Genomic DNA, 11,258 nt, shown 5'->3' with positions numbered 1-11,258 from the left:
TTATAATAAAATAATAATAATATAATATTATAATACTCCCTGGAGAAGACACTGATGCTGGGAAAGATGGAGGGCACAAGGAGAAGGGGACGACAGAGGATGAGATGGTGGGACAGTGTTCTTGAAGCTACCAGCATGAGTTTGACCAAACTGCGGGAAGTAGTGGAGGACAGAGGTGCCTGGCGTGCTCTGGTCCATGGGGTCACGAAGAGCCGGACACGACTAAACGACTAAACAACAACAAATATAATATAATATAATATAATATAATATAATATAATATAATATAATATAATAATATTATTATATTATATTATATTATATTATGCATGCTGTAGAGAAATTTTTTTTCCTCCCTCTTTCATCAAACCAGAACTGCATTCAATGCAGCTGAACACTGGAAGATTCGGGACATATAAAAGATCGGTATCTAACACCCACCAGATTGGCAAGAACGTCTAAAAAAGGATGTATGTTGGAAGTGTAATGAAAATGAGGGATCCTTTTTCCACATGTGGTGGTCCTGTAAAGTAATTAAGGAATATTGGGGAACTATATATAATGAATTTAAAAAAAAAAAATTAAAAAAAAAACTTTCCCGAAAACACCTGAGATTTTCCTCTTGGGGATGCTAACAACAGACCGCAGGAGGGAGAATGTCAGATCCGTGTAGGAAACTCGCACGCAGGAGCACTCTCTGTGGTTTCCAGCGACCAGTATTCAGAAGTAATAATAATAATAATGAATTTTATTTACGCCCCGCCCTCCCCAGCCAAGACCGGGCTCAGGGCGGCTAACACCAAGTATAAAAACAATTGATTGAAATACAGCTTAAAAACAAGATTAAAATACAACATTAAAACATTAAAATGCAGCCTCATTTCAGTGGAAACTCAATCAAAAACTTTGGGGGGGGACGAAAACGTCAAGTCTTCACCAAGGCCAACTATCCAGACTGGTCCTAAATGGGCCAGAAAAAAGCCAGGGAAGTCCCCAAGTAGGAGTTCCATCACAGAAGGAGAAAGGAAAAAAGAAAGAGGGGAAGGGGATCAAGTGGATTCGAAGCCAAAGGCCAAAGTATTGCTGTTTCTAACTGTGAAGGCAGAGCAGAGCCATCAAATCCTCTTTAAAAGCCATTCAAATTGGTAGGCACCACTGTCTCCAGTGGCCGTGAGTTCCACAGTTTGCCCTGCATTTCATTTTATTTCCCCCGAAACTTCCAACATACAGCTTCCTTGGATGCCCACAACTCCTGGAGTTATGAAAGAAGGAAAAAGCCTTTTTTTTCTCTTTCCACTTCCTCCAGGCCATCCTTTTATAAACTTCTATCACATCGCCTTTCCCTCTAAACCAAAAAAAAGTCCCAAAGGCGAGAGCACCTGAAGGCGCCTTCCCCTCTTTTGCCTGGGGAAAAATCTCTGGAGTGGCAAAACCTTCCCAGCCTGGCTTGTAATATCCGAAAGGTCCCCGAAGAGCCAAGTTATTTCCTCAGATTTTTAATTAATGCAATTGAAAGCCCAGAGTGTTGGGCGCGGAGAGAAGAGGGGATGGGAAATTGTCCCTCAGAGGGACACACTCTGACAACCTTGTCATCGCCGATTAGCGGGTAATGACCTCCGTGACGTACGTTGTTATTAATCAAATTAATAAAACCGGTGGTGCGATCCCAGCAGATTGGCTGACTCAGAGTAAAAACAGGACCCCCCCCCCCCGGGGAAGGCCTGGTGCAAAGGGGAAGAGCGAGGGGAGGGGGGCTCTTCCAACCCCCCAAAAAACTCCCCCCTTTTGCAGCTAATTAAAGCAAATGTTTACCAACAGCTGCAACAAGTCTCTGCAGCGAAGGCAGGGAGAAAACCTCCGTTTTTGCACCAGGGAAAAGGGCAAGCAAGAAATACTCATTTTCTGCGATCTAGGAACAGACTTGCAAAACCAACACATCTGCGTTTAATTGCATAACTGTCCCAATTTCTGCCTCCCCACGTAAACCTGGGTTTTGTGTTTTTCAGAAAGCAGGGCTATTTTAGCAGGAGACAGGCTGGTGGCAAGGAGTCTGCAAACAAGGCTCAGCACCCTTCGGAAACTACAGTTCCCAGTGTAATAAACGAAAATCTGCCCTTATTCCCTTATGGGGGACACAAGAGTCCTTGTAGAGTCCTTTGCAGGTTCTCCATTGGTAGGAGAAAATATCAGAGGCCAACCAGAGAACATTGAGAAGCAAAGCAGCTAGTAAGCCTGATCTTTATTGAACTGTTGCAACAGGGTGCTCCCCTCACACGCAGGAGAGAGGAGGAGGACCCAGAACAAAGGTGTGCCCGCCCTTATATAGACATTTTAAATTGCCCGCCCTGGAGTCCAAGACCACCCCCAGAAACATCATACATACATCACAGAAAGGGGCGTAGCTCAAGACCACCTCCCAGATACATCATACCTACATCATAGAAAAGGTGGTCTACTCGAGGAATTTTGCAGAGAAAAACAGAAAAAGATAAAAACACAGAACAGTCAATCGATAAAATATAATTAAACATGGATAGAATTAAAACCATATGCATTTCTAACATCTGTTTTAAACATAACGGTAATTGCAACAATGACCTCAGAAAGGGGTAGCCTTCTGGAGGTTTTTAAGCAGAGCTTGGGTGGCCATCTGTCAGGGATCCTTCAGCTGTGATTCCTGCATGAGGGACGTGGGTGGCGTTGTGATCTAAACCACTGAGCCTGTTGGGTTTGCCGATCGGAAGGTCGGTGGTTCAAATCCCCGCGACGGGGTGAGCTCCCGTTGTTCGGTCCCTGCTCCTGCCCACCTAGCAGTTCGAAAGCACGTCAAAGTGCAAGTAGATAAATAGGTACTGCTCCGGCGGGAAGGTAAACGGTGTTTCCGTGCGCTCTGGTTTCTGTTACGTTGCGCCAGAAGCGGTTTAGTCCTGCTGGCCACATGACCCGGAAAGCTGTCTGCAGACAAACGCCAGCTCCCTTGGCCTGAAAGCGAGATGAGCGCCACAACCCCGTAGTCGCCTTTGACTGGAAATAATAATAATAATAATAATAATAATAATAATAATAATAATAATAATAATTTGTACCCCGCCCATCTGGCTGGGTTTCCCAGCCACTCTGAGCGGCTTCCAACCAGGATTAAAAATACATCAAAATGTCGCACATTAAAAACTTCCCTGAACAGGGCTGCCTTCAGATATCTTCTAAATGCCAAGTAGTTGTTTTTCTCTTTGACATCTGAAGGGAGGGTGGGTGCCACCACCGAGAAGGCCCTCTGCCTGGTTCCCTGTAGCTTGGCTTCTCGCAGGGAGGGAACCGCCAGAAGGCCCTCGGAGCTGGACCTCAGTGTCCGGGCAGAACGATGGGGGTGGAGTCCAGGGGTCCTTTTCCTTTACCTGCCCTGTAGAGAGTTGGACTAGATGACCTTGGGGAGTCTCTTCCCTCTCTAGGATGCTATGATTCCACACACACACACACACAAACAATGATGCATGGAAAGAGACCTCATTCCTCTGCGGGTCCAGAAGAATGCAGGGAAGATGTTTTTGTGGCATCTGTCTGTCTGTCTGTCTGTCTGAGTCCCACAACCTCACCCCACAACCGCCTTCCCCCTTTTTGCTCCCTCGCTGGTCTGGCGTTGGCTTCCTGGACCTTTTCCCCCTGACTGGGAGGGGAGGAAGACCTCAGCCGGGCTCTTTCACGACTCTCCTGTGGGGTGACCTCTCCTCTCCTCCATCTCTCCCCACAGATGGAGCCTCAATTAAATTCGGAAATACATTTTTTAATACGACTTTCACCTCAGCTCCCTCTCGGGCTATTAAACCCATTATGGCAGAGTTAAGTAAAGAAGTGGGGCGGAGGCTGGCAGCAGGGAGAGGCAATAAGACTGAGAGCTCTGGCGGCCCCTGTCATCCTCAGCTTTATGGCCCTGACAATGTTTTCTTTATTAAAGATTCAGGAGCCATTTCCTACCGACCCGACTCTCTCTGTCCCTTCCATTAAAGGCCGGACTCCGGAGAAGAGGGAGGCACCTTGATGACTGTGGGAAAGAAGGAGAGCCAGTTGGGGGGCAGAGAGGGATCGGGGTGCTCACCCCTCTGGGAAGGGGTGAACTGGCAGAAGCGTCCGTCCCAAGCCAGACGAGGGAGGTTTGACTCCTCGACAGCAGCATCACCCCAGTCTCTGAGAGGTGCGAGATTCCAGAGCTAATCATCATCATCATCATTTTATTCTTCATACCCTGCCCATCTGCCTGGGTTTCCCCAGCCACTCTGGGTCGCTTACAGCACATATAAAAACATAGTAAAACTCCAAACATTAAAAGCTTCCCTAAACAGGGCTGCCTTCAGATGTCTTCTAAAAGTCAGGTAGTTGTTTATTTCTGGTGGGAGGGCGTTCCACAGGGCAGGAGCCACCACCAAGAAGGCCCTCTGCCTGGTTTATTTATTTGTATCCCGCCCATCTGATACATCAAAATGTCACACATTAAAAGCTTCCCTAAACAGGGCTGCCTTCAGATGTCTTCTAGATGTCAGGTAGTTGTTCTTCTCTTTGACATCTGGTGGGAGGGCGTTCCACAGGGTGGGCACCACCACCAAGAAGGCCCTCTGCCTGGTTCCCCGTAACCTCACTTCTCGCAATGAGGGAACCGCCAGAAGGCCCTTGGCACTGGACCTCAGTGTCTGGGCAGAACGATGGGAGTGGAGATGCTCCTTCAGATATACTGGACCGAGGCCGTTTAGGGCTTTCAAGGTCAGCACCAACACTTTGAATTGTGCTCGGAAACGTACTGAGAGCCAATGTAGGTCTTTCAGAACCGGTGTTAATTGGTCTCACCAGTCTAGCTGCAGCATTCTGGATTAGTTGCAGTTTCCGGGTCACCTTCAAAGGTAGCCCCACGTAGAGCGCATTGCAGTAGTCCAAGCGGGAGATAACCTGGGCATGCACCACTCTGGCGAGACAGTTTGCGGGCAAGGATGGTCTCAGATGGAGCTGGTAGACTGTTGCCCTGGACACAGAATTGACCTGCGCCTCTGAGTCCAAAATGACCTTCAGGTCGCGCACCTGGTCCTTCAGGGGCACAGAGACCCCATGAAGGACCAGGGAGTCCCCCACACCTGCCCGCCCCCTGTCCCCCCAAAACAATACAGTCATACCTCGGGTTGCGAACGCTGAGGGTTGCGTGCTTTCGGGTTACGGACCGCGCCAAACCTGGAAGTACCGGAATGGGTTACTTCCGGGTTTTGGCACTTGCATATGCGCAGATCCACAAAATGATGGCATGCGCATGCGCAGAAGCGCCGAATCACATCACGCGCGTGCGCAGATGCGGAGCTGTGGATTGCGAACTTGCCTCCCGTACGGATCACATTTGCAACCCAAGGTATGACTGTACTGCTTTCTAGAAGCTCTCCCAAGTTTGTATTTCTTTCTTCTTATGTAGCTCTGCAATTCCCCAGGCAACAAAACTGCTCAAAGATGCCTGATCAAGTGTGCTTAGAAATAGCCAGATGTGGGGTTTTTTTTAATTTCTTGATTCCTGACACTTAAATACCACCCTCCGTGGGCAGTTTGCAAAACGGAGAAGCTGCTGTCATGGATGAGGCAAGGAACTCTTCCTTCCTCTCTTCCTTTCCCCATCTCTCAAGCTGCGCTCAGGATCCCACCCTCCTCACATCAGCCCTTGTTCTCCTGGTGTTTAGCTACAGGGTCTGCTCAACCCCCTGCTGTCCCCTTGAGGTGTCACAGCTGTTTATCTGGGGCCGGGAAGCTTCTGGCATCATAAAAAGTGGTCTCAGCACAGCAGGAGACAAGAGAGGAACAAGGAGATCATTGCGGGAAGGAAAGATGCCTCATTTGGGGAAGGCAAACATCAGCCTGAGGCTGGCTGGGAAGGGGACCTTGTGCCCAAAGTCAAGAATTATCGCCCCAGCACGCTTGCCAGCTTGGCATGGACCCCGGCAGTCATGTTATGGGGGAGGTGGGCTTCCTGGATCCCCCAAGGGTAGGGGGTGACCTGTGGATATTGCAACTGTTTGGCCGGGTTGGGCAGTTAGTCCATCTGGCATCTTGGCAGGCATTTAGGGCGTGCATCACTTTGAAATGCAGGAAGAAAAGATGGAAGGAAGAAGGTCTAACGATGGCTAGATATGGTTTACAGTCACACCTCGGGTTACTGACACTTCGGGTTGCGTGATTTCGGGTTGCGCACCGCACCAAACTTGGAAGTACCGGAACTGGTTGCTTCCGGGTTTCGGCGCTTGCGCATGCCCAGAAGCGCTAAATCGTGCTTTGCGCATGGGCAGAAGCGCCAAATTGCGACCCTCACGTGCGCACGCGCCGTATTGTGGGTTGCGAATGCTGCAGGTTGCAAACATGCTTCCCGCACGGATCACGTTCGCAACCCGAATGTCCACTGTATTCTTTATATCCCACTTTTCCCCCAGACTCAAGGCTTTCCCCAAAGATCTCAGAGACCGGGCCAGTTTATAGGTGAGGATATCCTACAGATAGTCTGGGCTTAAGCCCTTAAGGGATAACTGTGGGATGTGAAACACAAGAGCAGTCAAGTACAACCTTCCTAGAGTGAACATGTTTACACATGGGGAGGAATGTTTGTCCAGCCAGCAGGTAAACTTCCTGTTTCCTTCTGGGCTGGGACAGACTTCCTCTACATGTGACTAGAGGTGGGTGTGGCCTCACCTGTCCAGGTAACAACAAAAGCACAGGGCAGGGCAGCCATCTCTCTCTCTTTGACATGCATCGAAGAAGCAACATCTGCTTAGCTAAAGATGCTCTCCTAGCCAAGAGAGGACAAAGGGACTGTCTCCTTATGAGATAGTTTCTAGGTATATGTTACTTTTCTAAGCTAAGTCTGCCTTCTGGGATCCAACTGTGAACAGAATGTGAGTGAGTAAACTCTTTTTATACTTTTATAGAAGACTGTGTCGTGTCTTATCTTTTATAAGGAAATAAGGGGAAAATACCAGCACAGTTATTATAGAGGCTTTAGCAAGCCTGAGCAAACGCATCCACTGTGAGTTTAAAAAGGGGAATGTTACTCTGCTAAATTGTGAACTTGTTTACACAAGTTGGAAAGGCTATAATCAAACAATATATCCTCTCCTGAATCCCTGAACATTCCCACAATAACCAGCAGATGAGAGCATAATGTACAAGAACAAACCATGTAAGGAGAAGAACTTAAGAAGAGCGCAGCTAGATTAAGTCAAGGGTTTGTGTGGTCCAACTTTCTATTCCCAGATGCCTATGCGAATTCTGCAAGCAGGACTCAGACACAACAGCCATCTCCCCCGTTGTGGATCCTAGCAACCAGGATTCGAGGAGCATCCTGCCTCCATCAGTGGAGGGAGAAAATATCCAATTGGGGGAAGCAGTCCTTGAAAAACTTCTCCTCTATGGATTTGTCTAAACCTTTTTTTACAACTGTCCAGGTTGGTGGCATCGCTGCATCCAGTGGGATGGAGTTCCAGAGGTTAACTCTGCTCTGTGTGAAGAAGATCCTTTCTTTCGTCTTTCCTGAATCTTCCAACACTGCGCCTCATTGCATGTTTCTGAGTTCTGGAGTTGTGCAAGTAAGTAAACCTTCCTCTACCCACTCTCTCCAGGCCGTGCATAATTTTACAAAGTCTATCCTGCCCCATTACTTGCCTTTCTTCTAAACTAGTAAAGGTAAAGGGACCCCTGACCATTAGGTCCAGTCGCGGCCGACTCTGGGGTTGCAGCGCTCATCTCACTTTACTGGCCGAGGGAGCCGGCGTACAGCTTCCGGGTCATGTGGCCAGCAGGACTAAGCCGCTTCTGGCGATCCAGAGCAGTGCACGGAAACGCCGTTTACCTTCCCGCCGGAGAGGGACCTATTTATCTACTTGCACTGGCGTGCTTTCAAACTGCTAGGTTGGCAGGAGCAGGGACTGAGCAACGAGAGCTCACCCCGTCGCGGGGATTCGATCTGCCGACCTTCTGATCGGCAAGCCCTAGGCTCTGTGGTTTAACCCACAGCACCACCCGCGTCCCCTTCTTCTAAACTAAACAGCCCCAAATGCTTAAACTTTTCTTCGCAGGGAAATTTCTCCATCCCCTTGATCATTTTGGTTGCTCTTTTCCTTTCTTTAAAATACAGTTTTTATTGGTGTATAGCCAAAATACTGGTTGCTTCTGGTTGCTCTTTTCTGAATGTTTTCCAGTGACACAAGGTTGTTTTTGAAATGCAGCGACGAGACCTAAACACGGTATTGTTCCATTTGTGGTCATACTGTGGACTTGTGATCAGGTTTGGTGAGACGTGAAAAAAGACTTTTGGATTTTTTTTCCCAGGGAGCAGAGAATACAGACAAACACAGAGTCCAACACAAATCAATACTGCTTAGAGCTGGAACAGGCGCTAAAGGATTCCCTAGGCACCTCGAGATTTGATTCCGGCTTCTGGGAGTTTGAAATATTTGTCTACTTCCATGCAAGGCTAACGCCTAAAAATGCGAAATATTATTTTCCCTTCCCTTAAAAAGCACAGGAAATATTTGCTCCATTGCAGTGATGAGACAGGGATGCTAAATTGGATTCTGGTTCTGGCAGAATCTTCTCCCAGACCCACTTTGTGGCCAAGCGCTGAGCGTTACTGCAACCATCCATTTAGAGCAAAAGAGAAGACGCTGTTTGAAACAGAGCTGCAATTCAACATATACCACTATTTACAGGTAGGTAGCCACGTTGGTCTGCTGTGTTGTTGTTGTTTAGTCGTGTCCGACTCTTCATGACCCCCTGGACCAGAGCACGCCAGGCACTCCTGTCTTCCACTGCCTCCCGTAGTTTGGTCAGACTCATGTTTGTAGCTTCGAGAACACTGTCCCACCCTCTCGTCCTCTGTCGTCCCCTTCTCCTTGTGCCCTCCATCTTTCCCAACATCAGGGCCTTTTCCAAGGAGTCTTCTCTTCTCATGAGGTGGCCAAAGTCTTGGAGCCTCAGCTTCAGGATCTGCCCTTCCAGGGAGCACTCAGGGCTGATTTCCTTAAGAATGGAGAGGTTCGATCTTCTTGCAGTCCATGGGACTCTCAAGAGTCTCCTCCAGCACCAGAATTCAAAAGCATCCATTCTTCAGCGATCAGCCTTCTTTATGGTCCAGCTCTCACTTCTGCCGGTCTGCCGTAGTCGAAACAAAATAAAAAAAAATCCTTCCCGTAGCACTTTAGAGACCAACTAAGTTTGTTATTGGTAGGAGGTTTTGTGTGCATGCACACGAAAGCTCATGCCAGTAACAATCTTAGTTGGTCATTAAGGTGCTACTTGCTTTTGAATTCTGGTTTTCTATGCCCTATTATTATTTTTAAAAGTCACTTTCTAGAAGAAAAGCATGGAAGCTCTCTTCTGATGGTGAAGAAAGAGAATGAGGAGGAAAGCATTGCCTTTCCAACACATCTGAAATCTCTCACTTGTATACCAGTATACCCAAAGAAGTGTCTCCACTGCCATCTTCCAGCCCGGACACCGGGGTCCAGCTCCTAGGGCCTTCTGGCAGTTTGCTCCCTGCAAGAAGCGAGGTTACAGGGAATCAGGCAGTCTGCTCCGCGGGTGGCGCTGTGGGTAAAAGCCTCAGCGCCTAGGGCTTGCCGATCGAAAGGTTGGCGGTTCGAATCCCCGCGGCGGGGTGAGCTCCCATCTTTCGGTCCCAGCGCCTGCCAACCTAGCAGTTCGAAAGCACCCTCGGGTGCAAGTAGATAAATAGGGACCGCTTTCTAGCGGGAAGGTAAACGGCGTTTCCGTGTGCGGCTCTGGCTCGCCAGATGCAGCTTGTCACGCTGGCCACGTGACCCGGAAGTGTCTCCGGACAGCGCTGGCCCCCGGCCTCTTGAGTGAGATGGGCGCACAACCCCAGAGTCTGTCAAGACTGGCCCGTACGGGCAGGGGTACCTTTACCTTTACCTTTTTAAGTCCCCAAGTGTCAGATACCAGGCATGCTTTGAAGTTGCCCCTTGCATTTAAAGAAAGCGCAGCTTCTGGAATGAGCTAAGCTGAGTTGGCTATCAAGCAACATTTTCAGTACCTGCCCTATCCAATGAAATAAACACGCTCTCAAAAGCAGGATTTTCAATGCCCTAGTTAATCATTAAAGTGTTTAAAAAGTGTCACGTCTGCAGAACTCACTGGCCATTTTGGTGCACTAAAATATCCAACGGTCTGTAATTTCTCAGGTCAAAAGCGTGTTTTGACCTGAGGCCTGTTTAAGTCTCAGGTGCACTGACTTGTATGCAGGTTTACTTGGGAGTAAGTGCCACTGTGTTCATCTTACTCTCAAGTAAGTTATGCATAGGATTGCAGCTTTTAATAGAGATTTACTTTCATTAAAAAATCGAGGTGGGATCAGGTCACTTGAGAAGCAGAGAAGGGAACAGGTCTGCTTTTAAGCTGGCAAATAGGCTGTAGGCTGTGATGGGCAGGTTTTATTTCTATCGGAATTTATTGTAATACCAAAAGGTACCCATGTATTACAGACCCACACCCAGAACTGGCGCAGGTGTGTTCTGATGCTCTTATCTGTATCTAAGCATGTCTCTCTCTCTCTCCACACAGAAATATATGCCCACTCAGCACACTTTCTGCAGAGACTCAGGCACACTTTCAAAACCCACCAGGGAGCGGCAATAATCCCGCACACACACACACAGTTGCGCTCCTGAAATCCCTTTAAAGTTCAATGGGGCTTTAAACAGCTTAAATAACTCTCCGCTGCCACCTTGCCGCCTAAATCAGCAACTCATCTTTCTGGCAGGGTTGCCAGCTTCCATGGAGCACAGGGCTCCTGTGCTCTTCGGGTGCACCAATGAGTTTCACCCGAGGCATTTTGTCCCGGCCGCTGCCTGGCAATGATGGGAGAAGCTGCGCCGCAACAGCTTCTCCCCTCGAAGCAGCTCAGGAGCCACAGACCCGCATCCCCACACCTGTGCATGCATGCAGGCACGCAGTTGACACAGCTGCAAGGCAACAGAAGCCCAATTGCTTCCTGCACACACACACCCAGGAGCTGTTCAGAAACTGATGACCAAGCACATGTTGGAAGTGCAGTCGAGAAGGTTTAACCCTGACTGTGCTGCAGCGCTCAGAGGTGTCTGCCAAACACGGGTCTGGGCTGCCCTCCAGCGGCTGTTTGTGGAGGTGAGCCTGTTTTGCCGTCGCAAGACCTTCAGAGAGAGAGAGAGAGAGAGAGAGAGAGAGAGAGAGAGAGAGAGCAAAGTTCCGGTAAA

The sequence above is a fragment of the Podarcis muralis genome, chromosome 8, assembly GCF_964188315.1.
Source record: "Podarcis muralis chromosome 8, rPodMur119.hap1.1, whole genome shotgun sequence".
Classification (NCBI taxonomy): Eukaryota; Metazoa; Chordata; class Lepidosauria; order Squamata; family Lacertidae; genus Podarcis; species Podarcis muralis.
The sequence above is the reverse complement of the archived record's forward strand: the minus strand, read 5'-3'. Positions refer to the sequence as shown.